At 44.2% G+C, this 23,617-nt stretch overlaps 1 long non-coding RNA gene across 1 annotated transcript; it reads left to right on the forward strand.

Annotated features, from left to right (window-relative positions):
- The first annotated feature begins 891 nt into the window (after positions 1 to 891).
- Positions 892 to 23,002, forward strand: LOC118497257. Its single transcript, XR_004899779.1, has 2 exons — positions 892 to 1,071; positions 22,964 to 23,002. It is a non-coding gene; the product is annotated as an uncharacterized LOC118497257 (long non-coding RNA).
- Positions 23,003 to 23,617: the final 615 nt, after the last annotated feature.

The raw sequence follows: 23,617 nt of genomic DNA on the forward strand, positions 1-23,617 counted from the left end.
AAACACATTCTTTTATTGAAATACCAATACCTGGATTCAGTGGAATTTTATCATTCATGGAAGTATTTTTACATATATGACATTACATAGTTTATTACATGCTGAATACACTCTTTCAATGAAATAATATTGCTCATTTACAGATAAAACTAGCATTTTCAGAAAACTAGTTTATATGTGTGAACCTAGAGAGTGTAATAAATCAAGGCATATAAAATCACATTGTTCACTGAAATATCAACTGAAATATAATTAACATCTATTATTTTAGAACAGCATACAAGACATGGTGGGTAGAGTGACCCTCAGTCAACCAGCTGGAGGAAAGGACCCAGCAAAGAAAGACCCAACAACAATCAAAACCCAAATACATGCAGAAAGCCAACATAAATGGCATACCAAGAGCAGCAATTTCAGGAGATCAAGGAGACAGCACCACTGAATCTGACAAGTCTCCTACTACAGAAGTTGACATCACAAAAACAGGGAGTCAAAACAAGTCAACTTAAGAAGCAGAAGCCCTGGCTGGCGTAGCTCAGTGGATTGAGCATGGGCTGGGAACCAAAGTGTCCCAGGTTCAATTCCCAGCCAGGGTACATTCCTGGGTTGCAGGCCAGAACCCCCAGAAACCGCCCATTGATGTCTTTCCCTCTCTCTGTCTCTCTCTCTCTCTCTCTCTCTCTCTCTCCCCCTCCCTTCCCTCTCTAAAAAAAATAAATAAAATCTTTTTTTTAAAGAAAAGAAGAAGCAGAAGAAAAAAAGAAGAGTCTCACAACAATGGGAAGACAAAGAAACAAACCCCAAATGAAATCAAAGGAGGAAGCCTCAGAAAGAATGCTAAATGAATACAGGCAAGTCAACTATCAAATAATGAGTTCAAAACAATGGTTGTGAGGAAGCTTAATGAGCTCATTGAGAATTACCAAAAGCTACAGGGAAACTACAATGATCTTACTGCAAATTATGTCAACATGAAAACGGAAATCGAAACTATCAACAACAGACAAGACAAGAGGAAATGAACAATACAATTTCTGAACTGATGAACACAATAGAAGGAATCAAAAGCAGGTTAGATGAGGCAGAGGATTGAATAAATGAACTGGAGGACAAGGTAGAAAATATCTCCCAGAACGAGCAAAATGAAAAAAAAAAAGGCTCAGAAAGAAAGAGGGGTTAAGGGAACTACAGGACAACATGAAACAACAATATCCAAACATAGGAATATCAGAAAAAGAAGAAAAGAGCAAGGGATAGAAAACCTATTTGAAAAAGCAATGATGGAAAACCTCCCTAATTTGATGGAGAAAATGTCACACAAATCCAGGAAAAACAGAGTCCCAATCAAGAAGAACCCAAAGAGGCTGATTCCAAGACACATTATACTTAAAGTGGCAAAATTCCAAGACAAAGACAGACTCTTAAAGGCAGCAGGGGAGAAACAGAAAGTAACATACAAGGGAGCCGCCACAAGGCTAGCAGCTGACTTCTCAATGGAAATGCTACAAAGTAGAAGGGAATGGCAAGAAATATTCCAAGTAACAAAAAACAATGGCTAGCAGCCAAGTATACTCTATCCAGTAAAGATCTCAATTGAAATGGAAGGTGAAGTAAGGAGTTGTCCTGACAAAAGAAGGCTCATAGAATACACCTCAACCAAAACAACATTGCAAGATATGCTAAAGGGATGCTTTAAGAAAAGAAAGAAAAAGAGTGAGAGAGGGAAGAACATGGGTACAAATGAGGAAAAATGGCAATGAATAAGTCCTATCAATATAACCTTAAATGTAAATAGATCAAATGCTCCAATCAAAAGAGATAGAATAGCTGAATGGATGAGAAATCATGACCACACATATGTTAGCTACATGAGAACCATCTCAGAACAAAGACCTACACAGACTGCAGTGAAGGGTTACAAAGAAAATATTCCAAGCAAATGGACAGGAAAAAAAAACTGGAATAGCAATACTCATATCATATTAAATACACTTCAAAAGAGGCCACAAGAAGAGACCCAGAGGTTACTTCATAACTCAAGGAAAGAATCCATCAAGAACACATGAACATTATAAACATATATGCACCCAACATAGGAACATCCAAATACATAAAGAAAATCTTGGAGGACTTCAAGAAACATATTGAGAGCAACACAATTATAGTATGGGATTTTAACACCCTACTGTAAAAAATGGATAGATCTTCCAAACAAAATGTCAACAAAGATAGTGCAGCACTGAACAATGTCCTAGATCAAATAGACTTAACTGCTATATAGAGAGAGCCTTTCATCCCAAAGAAGCAAAGTACATATTCTTTTCAAATGCACATGGAATATTTTCAAAGATAGACCACATGATAGGACACAAAACAAGCCTCAACAAATACAAGGAAATTGAAATCATATCAAGAATTTTCTCTGACCACGAGGGACTGAAACTAGAAACCAATGTCAAGGAAAAAACTCCAAGACACTCAAACTACTGGATACTGAATAGTACACTATTAAACAATGAAATAGGTCAAGAATGAGATCAAGGAAGAAAACAAAGAGTTTCTGGAAACAAATGAAAAGGAGCTCACAGCAGTCTAAAACATATGGGACACAGCAAAGGCAGTCCTCAGAGGGAAGTTCATAGTGATACAGGACTACCTAAAAAAAAAAAATAGAAGCAATTCAAATAAACAACATAACCCTACATCTACAAGAACTGGAGGAACCATGATAAAGATAGTCCAGAGGAAGTAGAAGGAAGGAAATAACCAAGATCAGAGCAGAATCAAATGACATAGAGACTAAAAGCACAATTCTAAGGATCAGTAAATCTAGAAGGTTGTTTTTCAAAATGATAAACAAAATTGATGAGGCTTTAAACACACTCATCAAGAAAGAAAAGAGAGAGGACCCAAATAAACAAAATCAGAAATGAAAGAAGAGAAATAAAAACTGATACCACAGAAATACAAAGGATTGTAAGAAATTGCAACAAACAACTATATGCCAAAAAAATTTGAAACCTGGGTGAAATGGACAAATTTCTACAAAAATATAATTGTCCAAAACTGAGTAAAGAAGAAAAAGAAAGCCCAAACAGACCAATAACAGCTGGTGAAGTCAAATGACTAATCAAAAAGCTTCTGGCACACAAAAGCTGTGGACTAGTTTGTTTCATAGGAGAAATTTACAAAACTTTAAAGGAATAGCTAACCCCTATCCTTCTCAGACTATTCCAAAAAGTCCAAGAAGAGGGAAGTCTCCCAAACTCTTTTTATGAAGCCAGCATTATAGTAATTCCAAAAGAAGATAAAGACATGACAAAGAAAAAAAACTATAGGCCCATATCACTGACAAGCATAGATGAGAAAATCCTCAAAAAGGAACTGGCAAACCGCATCCAGCCGTACATTAAAAAGATGATACACCATGATCAAGTGGGATTCATGCCAGTTGTTCAAGGATGGTACAGCATTAGGAAATCAATAAACATAATACATCACGTAAAAAAAGACAGAGAGAGATTTCCAGGTAAGAAGGAGGCATAGTTGTCTCCTTGCACAACCAAAACAAAACAAAACAAAACTAAACAACAAATTTAAAAACAAAAATGGCCAGAACTGCCAGAAAATAGAACTATACAGAAGTCCGACAAGCAAGGGGTTAAAGAAACATTCATCTAGATTGGTAGGAGGGACTGAGATGGTCAGCTTGGACAGAGAAAACATGTGGCAAGGCAGAGTCTGGAGGACCTAGGCTGGTGAGGTGGTGGCTGGCAGACTGGGTGGCCTGGCATTTGTGTGCAGATAAACTGGGAGGAAAAACTGAGAAGGGAGACAGACCAAGCAACCCAGGGTTCCATGGCAGGGAAATAAAGACTCAAAGTCTCTGACTGAAAAAAACCTATGGGGGTTCTGGTGGCAGGAGAAACTCCCAGCCTCACAAGAGAGTTTGTTGGAGGGACCCACAAGGTACGAAAAGATACACAAACCCACCCACCCAGGAATCAGCACCAGAAGAGTCAATTTGCCTGTGGGTAGCAGGGGATGTTACTGAAAGCCAACAGAGGTCTGGCTTTGTCCCCTCTGTGTCCCCTCCCTGACATACAGTGCCACAAAGCAGCAATGTGAGTTGCCCCAGCCTGGTGAATACATAAGGCTTTGCCCCTTACTATGTAACAGGCATGCTGAGACAAAAAAAAAAGTATGGCCAAAATGAAAGCACAGATCAAACCTCCAGAAAAAAATACAACCAAGCAATCAAGAGAGAAACAACCTAACAGATGCACAATTCAAAACACTGGTAATCAGGATGCTCACAGAATTGGTTGAGTATGGTCACAAAATAGAGAAAAAAGTGAAGGCTATGAAAAGTGAACTAAATGAAAATGTATAAGGACCCAACAGTGAAGGGAAGGAAACCAGCACTCCAATCAATAGTTTGGACCACAAGGAAGAAAGAAACATTCAACCAGAACGGAATGAAAAAACAAGAATTCAAAAAGATGAAGAGAGGCTTAGGAACTCCAGAACATCATTAAACATTCCAACATCCAAAACATAGGGGTGCCAGAAGGAGGAGAGGAAGAGCAAGAACGTATTTGAACAAATAATGAAGGAGAACTTCTCTAATCTGGAAAAGGAAATAGACTCCCAGGAAGTCCAGGAAGCTCAGAGAGTCCCAAAGAAGTTGGACCCAAGGAAGCACACACAAAGGCACATCATAAGTATATCACCCAAAATTAAAAGATAAGGAGAGAATCTTAAAAGCAGCGAGAGAAAAGGAGACAGTTACCTACAGGGAGCTCCCAAAAGACTATCAGCTTATTTCTCAAAAGAAAGTTTGCAAGCAAGAATAGGCTGGAAAGAAGTTTTCAAAATCATGAGAAACAAGATCCTACATCCAAGATTACTCTATCCAGCAAAGCCATAATTTGTAATGGAAGGACAGATAAAGTGCTTCCCAAATAAGGTCAAGTTAAAGGAGTTCATCATCACCAAGCCCTTATGATATGAAATGTTAAAGGGACTTATCTAAGAACAAGAAGATGATCAAAGATATGAACAGTAAAATGACAACAAACTCACAACTATCAACAACTGAACCTAAAAAGGACAAAAACAAAAACAAACCAAGCAAATAACTAGAACAGGAATGGAATCACAGAAATGGAAACCACATGGAAGGTTATCAACAGGTAGGGGACAGAGGGAGAATGGGGGAAAAGGTACAGGGAATAAGAAGCATAAATGGTAGGTAAAAAACAGACAGGAGGAGGTTAAGAATAGTATGGGAAATGGAGAAGCCAAAGACTTATATGTACAACCCATGGACACGAACTAAGGTGGGGGAATGGTGGTGGGAGGGGGTGTACAGGCAGAGGGGAATAAGCAGGGGAAAAGAAGTGGGGTCAACTGTATAGCATAATCAATAAAATATACTTAAAAATATATTGTATTACTTCATATGAAGTAAAAGAATCTTACAACACTGAAAAATACATACATACATACATACATGTATACCATTTCCATAACAACATCTAGACCAGTGTTTGACCTAATGTCTTGGCACTGTGGCCTATTTGGTTTGTCATATAATTGGCCATCATGCACTCCTGCAGATTTATGCAGGGAGGCTTGAGCCCTCTGCATTGGGGTTGGGAGAGTCTTACATAGACAGGAATGTCAGGTAAATTTATTAGTGATGTGTGTTTCTATTAAGGGCAAAACATCTCTTTCTGCAGATGAGTGCCTGAACCCTGACTCTGCAGCCTCCACAGCACACCCCAGCTCTCAGCTCCATGTCTACAAAGGGAGAGCAGAGAGCTCCTGCATGGATGAACAGGGAGAGAGAGTGCTGGGGAGCCAGGCCCGGAGAGGTATGTCCCCTGCTCCAGCTCATGGGCCCCCTTCAGGAGGACTCAGAAGGGGTCCACAGAGCCTCCTGACATTGCTTCAGCCCCAGGGACACACAAACTAAGCAGAGTGATGCAGGGAGAGTGAGCAGGTTCCCTTGGGTGGCCGGCCACCTCTGTCATGGTGGCTAGGCCTGGCACCCATCACTCTCAATCAGAGACATGGCCTGGACATAGGTGACCACTTGCCTCCTAGAGTCATATCAGGGCTTTCCCAGGGCCACAGTTATCTCCAATGGCCAGCCTTCCTCTCCCAAACCAGGAGCCATATCTCAAGAGAACCGTATGTTGTTCTGAACACCAAGGTGGCATTAAGTAAGGATGGGAAGACTGGAGGAAAATAATTGGCTGTGGTCATTACATTTTCTGGTGGCTGTGCTCAACACTGAGATACATGCCTGAACAGCACAGCCCAGGTTGGAGACACCATCAGTTCAGTTGGTGGGGTACCATCCCCTGTCTGATGTACAGCTGCTGCTGTTCTCTTGGGAGCTTTTTGACACCCCCTCCCCTCAGAGCTTCGAGCTTTGGAATAGGGAGCAGTGTGAAGGCAGGAACCTCATTGGCCAAAGTCTACAGCCCCATCATCAATCCATGTGGGACCCAGAACAGGTGCTGGTTGGCATCTGTGGGATGCACTGCTTCCAGCTTCCCCAGGGCCTTAGACATGTCCTCTCAAGTACTCACAGATTTTTCTGCTTAAGATCCTTACTTCCCACAGGCCAAATCCAATCTTTTCAGTTCTTTATAGTCTCACTTCTAATTTCTGACTGATGGTCCTTGTTGGGAACCGCCCTCACTGGTATCAGAAGCTGAAACCCCCACCTGGGCTAGGGCTGAGGGAACGCCCTTGGAACCGTAAGCCAGCAAGGAGACAAAAGCTTATCTCCCTGGCAGGAATGCTGCTTCTGCTGCTTTATTCATAACTGAACCCCAAAAAGCTTGGTCGGTTAGCCAAAGACGGGTAGATTCCCCACGGGGGAACGACCTAAGCCAGGCACGATCACTTTGGGAGGCCCCCCAAAAGAAGGACTTGGGGGGCTGCAGCAAAAGGGGGTGATGGACCCTCGCTCCTCGGCTTTGACATAGCCTGAGTTCTCATCGTCTGGGAGAAAATCTCCTTATTGCCTTTGTTCCCATGCTAAGCCTGAAACAATGACAGGGTGGTGTAGCTCTGTGCTGAAAGGGCGGATTCCCTGGGTGATCAGGCCTAAGAAAGAACATCTAAATTACTGTGAAACCTTCTTTGTTTAGAATGCTCTCAGTTGAATGAGAGGGGTCCAAGGAGGAAGTTAGTTTGTTCCTCAAAGTCTTATAGCTCTTTGACCCCCACTCAGAATAGACCAGCAGAGTTCCTTGTTTTCTATAGTTCCTTACTTCCCCCTAATAAGTAGTGTACTTTACCTGAATTATTATGCAAAATGAGCCCAATAAAAAGCAGGTATGGACGGTAAATCAACATGCTCCCCACTAGGGGGGTGGCCATTTCGTCCCTACTTCCCCACAGAAACTAGTTTGTCTCTGTGCGTGTGTGTTTTGTTCTTGCGTGTTTTTCGGCGAGCCATCCGCAGCGTTCCGTGGTCACTGCTGGCCGGTGACCCACGCGCAACAGGTCCTAGGTCTGAGTTTTATGTGAAACATTCTTGAGTTCCTGTGAGATAAAAGGAATGCCTCTAGCTCCTTTTGGAAGGAGTGTAACTTTTCTCCCCTCATCTACTTTCATAAAGCTCTGCTTCCTGGCCTGGCTGGCTTACCACATGGGTGCAAGGTAGGGGCCGAACTCATCCTTCTGGAACCTCCTCCTGCTTAGTCCATCCTCCAGCCTGAGGGTGGTGTAAGAGGTGCCCCAAGTTTGTCCTTTGTCCTCTGCCACTACTCATGAGTGGGCAATGGCTCCACATAGACTTGCAGTTCTTGCTGCACTTCACTGACTCCAGAGATGCATTGGCAGAAAAGGGGGTAGTCCCTCTAAACATATGAAGGCCCTATGGAAGGAGAATGTGCTCCCTCTTGTCTGACCTTCCTCTCCTGAATTTTCCCATCATCCCCTCTAAACTCTCACTCTAAAATCCTCCTCTGGCAGCTAACTTTGCTCTCATTTGGTTGATCTTTTGGAACATCCTCTAGGCTCCAGGCCATTACCAGACTATAGATAGCACCAGAATTGCAGATGGCACCTAACACTCTGCATTGTAAATTTCTGGTGACAACCAGAATGGAAGCCTGGAGTTGGTGCTGCCCTGGTTCCTATCAGAAACTCCTGGCCCAATAGGTAAACAGATTGGTCTCTAAGTTTCCTTATATACAGAGAAAGGGAGGCAAGAATCTCTTCATCCAGGATTTGACAAAGCAGGTAATATACAATGTACCACATTCATAACCCATAATAGCCAAGGCCTTCAGCCCTGAGGACAACCCCAGCCCCAGCCAGGTCTCTGGTTTTGCCCACAGCCCAGTTACTGGACCTGGTCTCTGCAAATAGTAGCCATGCCCATCAGGCTTGGGGCCACTCACAGCCTGGTCCCCACACATAGCTCCCGTGGACTTAAAATAGAAAGGTGATGTGAAATATCTAGATATTTGGTTTGCCGGCTGGGAACACAGGCCCTAGCATTTTGTAGTGTGTGAAAGACAGTCCTGTCAGTTCTTCCTTTACTTTGCTCTGAAATCTGCTGAGCTAGGGCAGTGAGCGGACCCAGGGAGACATCCATCAACTCTCCCCCATTTCACAGTGACTCCTGATAACACCTCTCTGGAATGGGTCACTGCCTGCTTTGCCCACCAGCACCCTCTTCACCCAACAGTTAAGGGAAGGAGGTTTCAGGGAAAGGTGTTATCAGACACCCCTTTTGGCTTCTTCTTTTCAGGGCAGAGAAATGAACTGCAGTGAGTCAGGTACTCTACAACTAAAATTTTCCCCACCTGAACATGAGGGAAAAAATGATGCTCAGTTCTTAATATACTGCAGGAATGGAGGAGGAAGCATTGGTGCGGACAATTGAAAAGTGCTGGACATCCAAGCCCCAGTGAGAATTCTGAGGAGAATGAGTAAAGGAGTCTGTTTTAAAACAAGTGTGTTATTATTCAGGTATGGCAAGACCAATGGATCAGGAGATGATTGCCATTGAAAAGTTAATTTGTTTCTCCCAGTTCTCAAGAGAAGGAGGCATACCATGCCATGGGGCAAGAGTTACACGGAGAGGCAACAGGATCAATCAGGAGGCAGAGAGAGTGAGAGAGGAATGTGGGCAAGAACCTTTATTAGCTTTGCACAAAAAAAAATGGGTGAGGTATGTAAACTGGTTTAGGAGTCCCTAGTTAGAATAATTCAGCAGGCTCTGAGGTGTAGGTGCTGGCCCTATTTGTCTGGCACCTGGCCCTGAGGTGATTAGTGGCTCTGAGTATTGAAAGCCATAAAGTATGTGGCAGAGGTAGGGGTGGGCTGGGGGTGGTGGGGGTGGTGGTGGTGGATAATCCTCTGGATTATTTGTTTTGCTCCTGAAAGGAGCACTCACAGGGGGTTGCTATCTCTAGGAATTAGCTAAATTTGGAGGTCACACTCTCTTGCAGGTTAACAAGATGTCAACCTTAGAAGTACAAGGTCAGAAGTACAGAATAAAAAGACATGATTAATACATCATTTCTATTTGTTCTCCAGTTCCTTTATTTCCTTTTTTTGGATTTCACATAAGTGAGATCACACAGTACTTATGTATCTGACTTATTTTACTCACCATAATGCTCTCAAAATTTATCCATGTTGTTGCAAAAGGCAAGATTTCTTATTTTACATGGCTTAATACAAATACTTTTGTATATATACCATGTTATCTTTACCCAATCATTCACTGACAGACATTGAGGTTATTTTCATAGCTTGGCTATTGTGATTTATTCTGTTTTTCGTTTTTTGTTTTTTGTTTTTTTTGATGCTTTGACTGTACGTATAATCTTTATAAGCTTGAATTTTTAAAACATTTTTTATTGTTGTTCAAGTACAGTTTTTTGCCTTTCCCCCACCCCTCCCCACCACCCTAAACCTCCCCTAAACTATTTTCTAATATAAATTTTTGAATTAAAAAATTAATTTAGAAATAAAATAATTCAATTCTGCAGTTCCACCTTTGCTAGGTTTTCCGTTTCATCTCCCAGATGTCTGCAAGGCTACAGACAATGCTGCTCAAAGCTGATTCCAGCAACCAGCAGCATCAGTATCACCTGGGAGTTTATGAGAAGTGCAGATTCCCAGGGCTCCGCCTTTCCCCAGACCTGCCAATCAGAATTTCTGGGTGGGAACAGATTTGTTTTAACAAAGCTTGCCGGAGATTCTCAAACACGTTTAAGCTTGAGGACCCGCTCGCCTGAGAGAACTGCCTCACAACCACAGTCTCACTGTCCATCTTTTGTGATGATCCAGAGAAATTAAAAAATGCAAGAATTTTGAAGACTCAGATCAGTATCACCACTTGCTGCACATTAAGATTTCCTGGGAGTATGAAAGATCACCAATGTTTGGTCTCCATCTGGAGAGATTCAGATTTAATTGGTCTGGGGTGCAGCCGAGATGTGGAGAATTTTTTTTTATTCCTCTGGTAATTCTAATTTGCAACCCTAGTTGAGAAGTGAGCAAGAGAACAAAGGATTTGGCTGAAAAAAAAAAAAGAAATTAGTGGTCTTGCTCACCCCCTGCTGGCAGGAGGCTATATAAATCATTTCCCAGCCATTTAGGAGACTTCAGAAAGGTGAAAAGAGGTGCCGTTTTCCAATGCGTTCACAGCATACATCTGAAGTCCTGTTGATGTCTGCACAAGAAATGCCCTTCCAAGAGAAATGCCTGATTAAGTCCCTAATTCTATTTCAAAGACCACACCACCTGTAATTTATGTAACAGACTCTCAAAGAGCATTTATTATGTGCCATTCACTGATCTAAACACTTCACAAACAGTCCATTCTTATAGTTGTCCTTTGAAGTCAGTAGTGTTGTTACTTTTAATTTGCTAATGGGGAAACTGAAGCACAGGGAGGCTAGTAGTTTGCCTCAGCTGTTAAGTGGAGGAGCCCGAGTTTAAGCCACAACAGCCGGCTCCAGATCTGTGGTTTTAAACACATCATTGTCTCACTGCCTTTAACTGATTTTTCTGGCCTGTTTCCTGAAATACCCTGGCATTTAGAATCTATTATGTGCCAGACACAACATCCCCATTTTACCCAAAAGAAAAATGAGTCTCAAGAAGTCCCATACATGGTTTTGGATGGATCCTAGACCTCACAATTTCCTGGATCCAAGTCAGTCACTGAAATATTTCAGAGATCTACATTCATATCCTGCTCTTGCCTCCATCCCTGCTGTGTGGCTTTGGGTGACTTACTTCATTCACATATTTGAGCCTCTATTTGCCCATCAGAAAAACAAACACAATACCCATCTCTAAGTCATGAAGTTACAGTGAGATTTATCCATTCCAAACCATTATCTAATATCCTCTTGTTATAGAACAGATGGTGGGGGGGGGGGGTGATTATTATACCACCAGGGATACCAAAAACTGTTACAGAACACACCCACACACACAGGGCCAAGGGGGACAGGATACACAATTATTGAAAGGATCCCCCACTAGGTTCGCTTGTCCACTGCCTTAGGCAAGACATCTCTCAATGCCAGATATTTGTGAAAAGGAAAGGAAACGTTTATTTAAAGCTATACAGACTTAAAGTAGTGACCTAATGTCTTCATTAAAATATCAAAGTCCTTTTGGATACCCACAGACACCCATCCTCTGCTTCCTTCTTCCCCTGACCTTATTTGGGGTACCATATCTCAGGAAAAGAAGCAAACATCTGTGATTCATTCTCCTGACACCGTCAGCTGTGTCACTGTCCAGGAAAGATCTCCAATTAATCCAAAGCTATGTGGCAGCTTCTCATGACCTACTGGCAAGAGTTCTTTGTACCCATTTTACAGGCAAAGTCTCTCCTGCTTCCCAGGCCACGTGGCCAAAGGGAGCACCCCAAAGCCATGTAGTCCTCTTCTACCAAAGCTGCAGGGGTCTCCACTCTGGCCAAAACCACATGGTTCTTTTCAGCAAAGCTGCGAGGAGTGGGGTCAGGGGTCTCCACTCTAACAAAGCCAAGTGGCGGTCCTCTGCTAAAGCTGCATAGTGATTCTCTCTCACAGGGCTGCCTGAGTCCCCATTCTGGCCAAAGCCACATGGTTCTGTTTTCACCGAAGCTGCGGGGGTCTACACTCAGGTGAAACCAAGTGGATCTCTCCTCTATTGCCACAGTGGTGTGGTCCCCTCTCTAATGACTGCCAAGTCTGAGTATAAATCCCCACACCAATCTTCCTCTGCAGCCCCATTTCTGACTTCTACCATAACCGGCTATACTTGCCAGCACTCCCATATCCTTCCAGCTTTACTGGGTTGCCATAGTGAGTGTGGGCAGGTATGGCCCCATGGCACGGAGCCAATCATCTCCAACCTCTCATGCAGGCAATGTAACCTGGGGGACCTGCCTCCCAGTTACATCTTGGGTAGAAGTCACTTTCTTCTCCCTGGCTCAAAGCATGGCCACAGCTATTTAACATATCTATGTTAAACATTATAGATATGTTAAATGACCATGCCAGAGGTTAGCTGCAAAGCTGTTGCTATACAAAACAGCCCTGAATGTTCCTAGTCCATGTGTCCCTTTCTTCCCCCAATTCACACCTGTGGGGGAAGGGGTGAGGACATCCTAATATTTTCTGGCCACCTTGAGTTCTGGCCCCCATTCCAAATTCCTATTTGGGGCCCCCTTCTTGGCTGCACCCTTATCACTCTGACTTGCCACAATGATTCTTTAAAGAGAAAAAAATATTTATTAATGTTTTATTTTTGGCTGTAACCTAAATTCACCAAAATACTTTTTCACAGGGTCAAAGGTTTCTCCTGCGTATGTGTTGAATAAGGTGGAGTTCTGGGAGACACCCTTTCTGCACAAAGTTGAATCACATCAGTACAAATGGCTGGGCCGCGAGCACAGTCTATTCAATTCTTTATGGAATAGTCCCTCTGAATTATATGTGGCTTTCTAATATGCTGATGCTTAAAACTCCATTACAGCTTCACAATCATTAGGATAGCTATAATAAAAAAACAAAACACAAAATAACAACTGTTGACAAGGATATGGAGAAAGGGGAAGCCTCTACATTGCTAGTGGGAATGTAAAATGGCATAGCTGCTGTGGAAAACAGTGTGATCATTCCTCAAAAAGTTAAAAATAGAATTACCATATAATCAAGCAATCCCACTTCTAGGTATATAAAAGCAGATTCCAAAGAGACGTTCATACACCCATGTTTACAGCAGCATTGTTCACAATAAACATCCGCAAAGTGGAAGCAACCCAAGTGTTCATCAACAGATACATGGATGATTGTTACAGAACACAGGGGCAAAGGGCAATATACTATAACTGAAAGGACCCCCTACTGGGCTCAATTGTCCGTCGCCTTATAGGAAAGACATCTCGCAATGCCAGAGATTTGTGAAAAGGAAAGGAAATGCTTATTTAAAGCTATACAGACTTTAAGGAGTGACCTAACGTCTTCATTAAAATATCAAAGTCCTTCAGGATACCCATAGACACCCACAGTGCTTCCTTTTCCCCCTGCCCTAATTATTCAGGGTACCATAACTCAGGAAAAGAAGCAAACATCTGTGATTCATTCTCCTGACACCATCAGCTGTGTCGCCGTCCAGGCAAGATCTCCAATTAATCCAAAGCCATGTGGCAGCTTCTCATGACCTACTGGCAAGAGTTCTTTCACCCTTCTTCCAGGCAAAGTGTCTCCTGCTTCCCAAGCCACATGGTCAAAGGGAGCATCCCAAAGCCATGTGGTCCTCTTCTACCAGAGCTGCAGGGGTCCCCACTCTGGCAAAGCTGCGTGGATCTCCCTGCAAAGCTGCGGGGATGCAGGGGGGTCACCACTCTGCCAAAGCTGAGTGGCAATTTTCTGCTAAAGCCACATGGTGGTTCCCCCTTCTGAAGCTGCAGGGGTCCCTACTCTGCCAGAAGCACATGGCTCTCTACTACATGGCCACAGCCATGTGGTCCTCTCCACACTGCTACAGCCATGTGGCTCTCTCTGCACTGGCTGTGGTCCTCTCTTCAATGGCTGCCGAATCTGGGTTTAAATCCCCATGCCAATCCTCCTCTGCAGCCACATTTCTGACTCCTCCCACAATCAGCTACACTTGCCAGCACTCCCATATCCTTCCAGCTTTACTGGGTTGCCATAGTGAGTGTGGGCAGGTATGGCCCCATGGCACGAAGCCAATCATCTCCAAGCTCTCATGCAGGCACCGTAACTTGGGGGACCTGCCCCCCAGTTACATCTTGAGTGGAAGTCACTCCCTCTCCCTGGCTCAAAGCATGGCCACAGCTATTTAACATATCTATGCATATGCAACCAGTTAAAGGCTACAGATATGTTAAATGACCATGCCAGAGGTTAGCTGCAAAGCTGTTGCTATACAAAACAGCTCTCAATGGCCCTGCTCCATATGTTCCTTCCCCCAGCTCACACCTTTGCGGGGAAGGGGTGAGGACATCCTAATATTTCCTAGACATCTTGAGTTCTGGACCCCATTCCAAATTCTTATTTGGGACCACCCTCTTGGCTGCACCCTGTTGCATTATCACGATGTAGTCCATCCATATACTGGAATGTTAACCAGCCTTTAGGATTAAGGAAAGTCTAACACCTGATATAACACAGATGAGCCTTGAGAATGGAACTTGAGGGCATTATACAAAGTGAAATAAATCACGCAAAAACAAATACTGTATTTTTTCACTTACAGATGAAATTTTAAAAAGCTCAAATAATAGAAACAGAGTAGAGTGGTGGTTACCAGGGTCTGGGCGTGGGGGAAATAGGGAGATTTGGGCCGAAGGGTACAAACTTTCTGTTAGTTATAAGATGAGTAAGTTCTGGGGATCTAATGACAGCAAAGTGATTATAATTGATAATACTGTATTATATACTTGGATGTTACTAAGAGTAGACCTGAAATGTCCTTACCACAAAAAAAGAAATTGTAATTATATGAGCCGATGGAGGTGATAGCTAACTCTAAGGTGGTTATTATTTTGTAATGATAATGTGTGTCAAATCAACACATTATGTATGTATGTGCATCATATCTCAGTAAAGCCTAGAGGGAAATGTACTTGGACCCTCAGGAAATAGCTGAGTAAAGAATATTTCCAAAACATGCATTAGACCACACACAAAATTAATTAATTAGTTGACTAATTAAAAAACTTAACCTTACTCTATGACCAGGGTAATAAATCACCATACAACCAGTGAATTAATTTTTTCACTTTGATATCCTCATGACACATTCAGGACTAGAGTAGAAATCAGAAAGGCTTCCAGGAGGAGGAGGTATCCCATTGAGATTTGAAGAGGCAAATTCCTGCTGTGCAGGAATGGGTAAGTAAGGTTTTTCCAGGCAGCAGGGAGAGCAGAAGAGTCAAAGAACCTATTGCAGCAGTGTCTGACTCTCCTTGTCCCCCATGCTAGGTTGGCTCCTGTGTCCTTTTGGAAACCAGAAAGCCATTCTAGCTGACCACCATCTGATTGATTTTCCAATGAGCTTTGTGATCAGCTCTCAATATCACACTATAAATAACTTTGAGACAAGGCAGCAAGCAAAAGATTCCTGAGTCTTACTAATTCTGGAGTAGGGAGCTGGGTCAGAAATCCCTCTTCCTCCAAATCTGGCATTTTGGTATAAATGCAGCATGGATGAGTACCCTAGGAGCTTTCTGAGGCAGGGAGGGGCACCACACCCACTGCATTGTAAAATCTTCTTAAAGGGACAGCAGGAAGGTTGATGACATACACTAGCACCCTCTACTCTCTGCCAATGCTTAGCCCTGACTCAGCCTCAGCTATTTCTCCCCATTACCACACATCCCAGAGAAAAGTGGTCAGCTTTGCCCAGCAACCCACCCAGCCACATGTAGCCATAGATGCAAATCATAATCCTTCAGAGCCCCAGTGCTCCCCAGAGGCTGCATAGCACAGCCTGAAACACAGCTCAATCCTGGTGAAAAAGACCCTGCAGCAGGATGCCTTCAGCGTGGTGGGTGACAGATTGCCACCAAAGACTGGTGCAGTGGTCATTGACATGAGCACAGGCACCTGTAAGGTGGGCTTCATGGGGCAGACCTGGCTCACCTACACCATGGCCATCATTGTTGGTTTCCAGTCCAAGAAATCAGCTACCACAGGGCTCTTCCAGAACTAATCCTGGAGCAGGAGGTAAGGAAAGACATGGGGGTCAACTGGGACAAGGCCAAGTTCATCTGGCACCACCTGCTGGACCAAGACCTATACATGGCCACCCCAGACCACCTGCTGCTGTTCTTCCACCAACCTTTGGCCTCACTACCAATTTTTGAATCTGGTGAAGGTGGCCTTCAAGTTACTGTGTTCCCTTGCCATGTATGTGGCTTCCCAGTAGGTGCTGTCTGTTTGTGCACACGGTCAGGTTGGCAGGCTGGTAGCAGTCATAGGGTCACCTGCACGGTGCTTATCTTCTAGAGCTACCAACTGCCCCCAAGAATACGGACCTGGTGGGCACCCATTTAACCACTTTCCTAGCAAAATGCTGCTGGGCTCCAGCTTTCCATGGGGCAGCAGGACCTGGAGGAACATCAAGCACTGCTGTTGTTACATGGCTCTTGACTTCCAGAAGGAGCAGAGCCAGACCAAACTGGAATGCCGGAAGAGCCTGAAACTGCCCCAGTGACAGTTGGTCACTGGGCAAGGAGCAATTACAATGCCCAGAGCTGCTGTTCAACCCCCCAGAGATCCCAGGGCTGTCACCTGTGGGTGTTTCCACCATGGCCAGTCTTCCCTAGGTGCTCCCTAAAGTGCAGGTGGATGTGGCCCAGAATGTGCTGTTTTGCAGGGGCTTCTCACTCTTCCTAGGATTACACGGCCACTTCTGGGTCAAGCTGCTGCACAGTCTGCCCTCTGAGGAGCACATGGTAGTGATGACTCAGCCCACCTGGAATTTCCCTGTGTGGATCAGGGCTCCATACTGGCCTCACTGCCCCTCCAGTCCTGCTGGGTCCTATAGAGCATTGGGTACAGCAAATGCTACTGATGAGGGGTGAAGGTGGGAGGACAGTAAAACTTCTGCTAACTAGTTGGCTCCATTCTGCCTTCTCCCAGGCTTATGGTCTGGTCTAGTCCTGGACCCACAGAGACATAGGTCCACTAACGCTGTCAAACCTAACTCCCATGATCTGTAACCCCATCTCCCAAGGCACTCTTAGCTTGGGATTCCACCCAAGTCCCCAAAACATGCACAGATTTGAACCCCCTATTTTCACCCCCATGATCTGTTGCTTTTGATATAGTTCTCCAAGATTTCCCTGGGCTCTAAACCCCCTAATTCAGCCTATGTCCTTCAAGGATCCCCAACCCATTCCTGTAACCTGTTCCTCTCCAAGGAACTTGTACAGGATGCCCCAGCCCCCTCCCAGAATCTTTCCATAAGTGTTCCAGCCCTTGGGTCCATTCTCATAATTTGTCCTCTATTTCCCCCAAGCATACCCCATAGAGCCACTTTTCAACACATCATTTGTTCTGAGCACCAGAAACCCACCCCTTTGTTGGTTTTCTCTGTTTGATTACTCACAGTTCTCTGACACCCTGATATTCTGAGCACCTCCAGGCCCCCCAAATGCCAACCCGTCAAATCCATCACAAAACTCCATGTTCTGCTCACGAGATTCTCCCTTACAATGATTCACTGAAATATCCCCCAGTATGCACAACCCATTCCTCAAGATCCACCCTTCCTACAAGATTTGTTCTCCCAGCATGATAGTTTCCCTCAGATTCCTTTCAATCCAGGTGCTCCCACAATCCATCCTCAATTCATAGCTCCAAATAACACCATGTTCTGTGACCCCAAACTCCCAGGATGGCCCATACTGCTCTTAGCCCACATCCTTGACCTGAATTTTCCCTGGATATACTACTCCCACATGGCCCATTTTACAGTACATCTCCTGCCTCCATGCCTCAACCCTTCCTGAAAGCTCTGACCCCAAGGTCCATTCTGACCAGCAATTATAGTCTCCCAGGGTCTCCCTATGATGAACCCCCAATACACCCCATCCTGGGGTTTTCAGACTCCCTGGAACTTACCTTCCAAACCAGCCCCTGGATTCTATCCTGTTAGCTGAGTCACCAGTGGGCAGTGATGTTCCCCAAGGCTGCCCAGCCCCCCGTGACCTGAGGAAGATACCCCAGGTGGGGGCTCCACCTAGAAATTGGCTCCCTCCTCCCCAAACTCCCACATAGGTCCCCAGGGACCAATTGTCCTGGGCTGTGTTTCCCCATCTCCCTCCTTCCTGCTAGTAGTTCATGCCAAGTTCACTCCATCTCCCCAGACCTCACTCAACTTCTTCCTGCCACACCACCCTAGGGACTTTCTCTGGGATCTGCCCTGAAGGTGCCCTGTGAGGCCTCATCTACACTACCCTGTCCCTACAGAGACCTGGAGTAGGAATCTGACCTCTCATGATAGGAGACTGGACATTATCCCCACAGGGTGTCTTTGGTCTCTCTTGGCTAACCTGAACCCCAGTTGGAGGCAGGACCCTTTACCTTCACACCACTGTCCAGCCCAGCCCAATGAACACCAGGGTCAGCAGCCTGAACACCTCCTCCCAGTTTATCAACAAAATAAGCACAAAACTGCCAGAGGTCATTCATGTTCACACTGGGTTCTCTCTTCCCCCAGTCCAAGGAATTATTCCTTCTTTCCTTCACTGAACAAGTCAATATGTATTAAGCATCTCTCTCTCATTCTCTTGTTCTTTATGCAGGAATTTTCAGGAGTGGAAACACATATATTTACAGAGCACTGAGTTCATGCTACCTGACCCCTTCATCTACCATTGGACACTGAAGGTAGGGGAGGGCTTTGGCTATTTCCACCCACCCTGTCCCACTTTGTCCTGGAATTGAAGAGGAGCTCCAGTCCCACTCCTGGGGGGATGGTCCCTTAGGCAGTCCAAGGCTTCAGATCACAGGCATTCAGTGTTGGACCCACCTTGCATCACCTCCCCACAAGGCAGGCAGCTTCAATCTGTACAATGATCAAGAACCTCCAGCCCCACTCCAAATTAGAGGTAGTGAGGGGAAACTTCTCATTCTTCCCACTAGGGGCAGCACCTCCAACCCAAAGGAGCTGAAGGTGAAGCTGACTGGCAACATCCAATTTAGAACCACAATGACTGAAGCTAACCAGTCATCCCAGACCTCAAGTGAGACCCACCCCACCCCACACACCACAGTCTCAGGGCACTGCCAGCCACACACACACAGACACACACACACACACGCAGAAGGGATGTGGGACAGGCTGAGTCTCCAGTGGTATAGGAAGCAAAGGCTGCTGAGTTAACACTTAAACCAGACTAAGGTTCCCCCTTCCCCCTACTCCAAACCTTCCCTGGGGCATCAATTTCTCAACAACCCTGTGGGCGTGTACCATACAACCCCCACCATTTGCACAATCACAGTTATGGGGAGCTCACTACTTCAAATCTGTTAGAAATCTTACCTCCCCACAGAATTCTTAGGTAAACCTCTGTACTCCTCACTTTGATCACTGGCATGCCTGGAGTCTGCTCTCTCCATGTGGATCAGGGACTCCAATCTGACATCACTATTTGCCTTTCTGTCCTTCTGGGTCTGTGGAAGCAGTAAGAGGAGCAAGGGCCCCATATCTGTACCACTAAAAAATGGTTTCAGATGTGTGTGCACCAAGGTGACAAGGGGTGGACTTGTGGTGGTAATTTTATGTGTCAACTTGGCTAGGTGCCCAGGTCTTTGGTCAACATCTGTCTAAATATTGTTTTGAAGGTATTTTAGTCTACTACTATTAATCTCATCTAAATATCAGTAGACTTTGTAGACTAGTAGTAGTCTAGTAGTAGACTATTAATCTCATCTAAATATCAGTAGACTTTGAGGGAAACGAGTTACACCTCATAATGTGGGTGGACTTCATCTAATCATTTGAAAACCCTAATAGAACAAGTATTGATCTCCCTCAAGGAAGGAGGACCCTTGCCAGCAAACTATCTTTGGACCCAAACTGTACTTCTTCCTGGGTCTCCAACGTGCAGATTTTAGATTTGTCAGCCTCCACAATCATGTAGACAATTTCTTGAAATAAATCTCTCTTTCTCTACATATGCATCTTACCGTTTTTATTTCTCTAGAGAACCCTGACCTATATATGTGCCAACCCCCATACCTATCTCTGGACCTTTGCACCCATTGCACCTATTTCTTCTACTTAGAATGCTCCTTCTGAACTCCCATCTTATCAAAAGTTGCACCCCTTCTCAGTATGACACAAAGCTCAAAGGCCATAATAGGAATGATTAGAACAGTTGACTCCATGTAAAAATTAAAAAAAAAATCTTCAAGGTAAATACCACCCTGAAAAAAGTCAAGACAAATGACAATTTTAAAAATAAATAGATAAGAAAAGATGGCAGCTTTACTCCAGGCAGCGTGATTCTGGGCTTCTGTGAAGAGGAGGGAACTCGTGGATCAGTGGAGGAACAGAGCAAGTGGCCTAGGTTACCGAAACATTTTTGAAAACAGGACATCAAAAATTATAGTGATCACTGAAAAACCAGATGGTAAGGAGACTGCTTCAGGACAAAAGGGACCCAGGGATCAGCTTGGGGACCATGGGGGTTGCAGTCCCCAGGCCTGGTGCTCCCAGGTCTGCCTCAGAGCACCGGGGAGAGCGGAGTCGCTGGTTCCTACCCGGACTACGGGGGTTGAGCAACACCAGGGGAGACCTTGTTGCTTGAAGGCACAGAGAGGGAAGTTGGACTTGGAGATAATCTCCCAGGGGCTGTGAGCACCCACCCATAGCCCTCGGAGAAGTAGGTGCCTCCAGCAGGCATGACCAGGGGCAGCCTGGAAGAGCGCCCGCACTCCCAGCCTGGTGAGAGTGCAGATTGGTGGAAAACCCAGACCTTGCAGCCCCAATTCAGGAAAGGGTGCTGGGGTTCTCAGGTTTCTGGAGCCTGTGGTGCTGAACTGTGGAAGCGCATGCCCCCTCGGGAATCCTGACTCTTGCGCTGTGAATCTGAAAGGGACACAATGCTTAGTGCGTTCCTAGAGCCCGAAACTCAAAAATTTTGTGGACGGGTGTGCCCTTTTACAATCCCCAGAGATGGCACTGTGAATCCAAAAGAGTCTCGAGTGCTTCCTGAGATAATAGTGCCCGCCTCGGTGGAATTTCAGGGTAGGGCACGTCTCCTAGCAATCCCGGGAGCTGGCATTGTGAAACCGAAAAAACGCAAGAGGCCTGTAGGGCCCCTGAGACTGGGAGAGCGTGGCAGTGAGCTCCAGAGAGCGAGCAGGCTCGGGAGCACCCAGGGTCCTGTAGGGGAAAGTCAGATTGGCCCTGGGGATAGTACCTGATAGACTTACTGAGATTTGGCTGGGAAGAGTGATAAGCATTTCAAATGCCCCTCAGCCTGCTGAAGCCAGCAAGACCAAAAAAACTGGTCTGGCCAGTTAGAAACCAACAAGAGGTTGATTTGTTTTGTTTTGTTTTTTTGGCTGTTGTTGGTTGATTGATTTTATCTTGTGTTTTAAGTGACTTTTTATTTTTCAATTCTTATTATTTTTATATCTCTCAATCCCTTATGTTTCTCTTCCATTGATCCTAGTATTATTCCTTCCACTCCAAATTTATCTCTCCTGTACTCCATCTTCTGCACTTCCCCCCCCCTTTTTTTGATCTTGCAAGTTACTGTAAATATTTATTATCTTTTTCTCAGTTTTTCGACATTTTTTATTTTATTAGTATTTGGTATTCTTTTTCTTTCTGCATAATGTTCATTGCTTGGCTGGTTATACTGTCATTTGATAGGTTCCCCCTGTTATCTCAGTCACAGTGTGTTGATAATTGACTATCCTTCATCTGTGTTCCATTAATACACCTCTCAAGGTTCTATACTCCTTATTCTTGTTATCTAGGTCTCATTAATTCTGCCACAAGACTGTTGCTTTAATATTACTGTAAATAAGACCTAGTTCATACAATTGTAAATACTACACAACACCCCTACCTGATCTCAGTCCACTTGGCAAATTCCTGAACTATACTATTATGGGGATTGTCTCTATTCTTTTACACACTACTCCTATTTACTAATCTTTACTCCAACCCAACCTCAGAATCTGACCTCCCACAGCCTCACAGCTTTCTAGATCCAACTAACAATACTTTCATCCCCAATAAGAGTCTTACCTTCTTTCCATCCTTTCTAAAATGTGGATAGTGGGGTGGAGGATCACGGTTAACACTATAAGGAGCCAAAGGATAACCCATCTCTTCTCTACTGGCTGCTAATGTAAATATCACAGTATACTGTCTTGCTATCTTAAACCATTTTGCCTTACTCCTCCAACTGATCACAAAAAAGAGTAGGGGGAAGTTGTGAACAGCAGGATACACGAAGGAGACTGCACCACTGAATCTCACAGGTATTCTACCACAGAAGTTCACACCATAATCACAGGAAACCAGAACAGATCAATTTAAGAAACAGAGGCTAACAAGAAGAATCCCATGAACAATGAGAAAACAAAGAAACAATCCCGAATTGAAGAGAAAGGAGGAAGCCTCAGAAAAAAATGCTAAATGAAATGGAGGCAACTCAACTATCACACAGGGAGTTCAAAACAATGATTATCAGAAAGTTCAATGAACTCACAATGAGCTATCAGAAACTAGAGGGAAGCTACAACGATCTCACTGCAAACTATATAAACATGAAAAAGGAAATAGAAACTCTCAACAAGGGCCAAGAGGAAATGAAGAATGCCATTTCTGAACTGAGGAACACAGTAGAAGGAATGAAAAGCAGGATCAATGAAGCCATTTCTGAACTGAGGAACACAGTAGAAGGAATGTAAATCAGGATTGATGAAGCAGAAGATCGGATTAGCGAGCTAGAGGACAAAGTAGAAAACAACACCCAGAAAGAGAAAGAAAAGGAAAAGAAGATCAAAAAGAATGAAGAGGGATTAAGAAAAATGCAAGACAATGTGAAATGTAATAATATCCATATAATAGGGATACCAGAAGGAGAAGAAGCAGAGCAAGGGATCAAAAACTTAGTTGAAAAAGTAACGAAGGAAAACTTCCCTAATTTGATGAGAGAAAAAGTCACACAAATCCAGGAAACACAGAGAATCCCAATCAAGAGGAACCCAAAGAGGCCCACCTCAAGACACATCATAATTAAAATGGCAAAATTTCAAGACAAACAGAAAATATTAAAGGCAGCAAAGGAGAAACAGGAAGTAACATACAAGGGAGCCCCAATAAGGCTAACAGCTGACTTCTCAAGGGAAACCCTTCAAGCCAGAAGAGAATGGCAAGAAATACTCCAAGTAATGAGAACGAGAGGCCTGCAACCAAGGTTACTTTACCCAGCAAGGTTCTCAGTCAAGAGAGAAGGTCAAATAAGAAGCTCACCAGACAAAAGAAGTCTAAAAGAATACACCTCCACCAAACCAGCTCTGCAAGAGATTCTAAAGGGTCTGCTTTAAGGAAGGAAGAAAAAGAGAGA

The sequence above is a fragment of the Phyllostomus discolor genome, chromosome 11, assembly GCF_004126475.2.
Source record: "Phyllostomus discolor isolate MPI-MPIP mPhyDis1 chromosome 11, mPhyDis1.pri.v3, whole genome shotgun sequence".
Taxonomy (NCBI): domain Eukaryota; kingdom Metazoa; phylum Chordata; class Mammalia; order Chiroptera; family Phyllostomidae; genus Phyllostomus; species Phyllostomus discolor.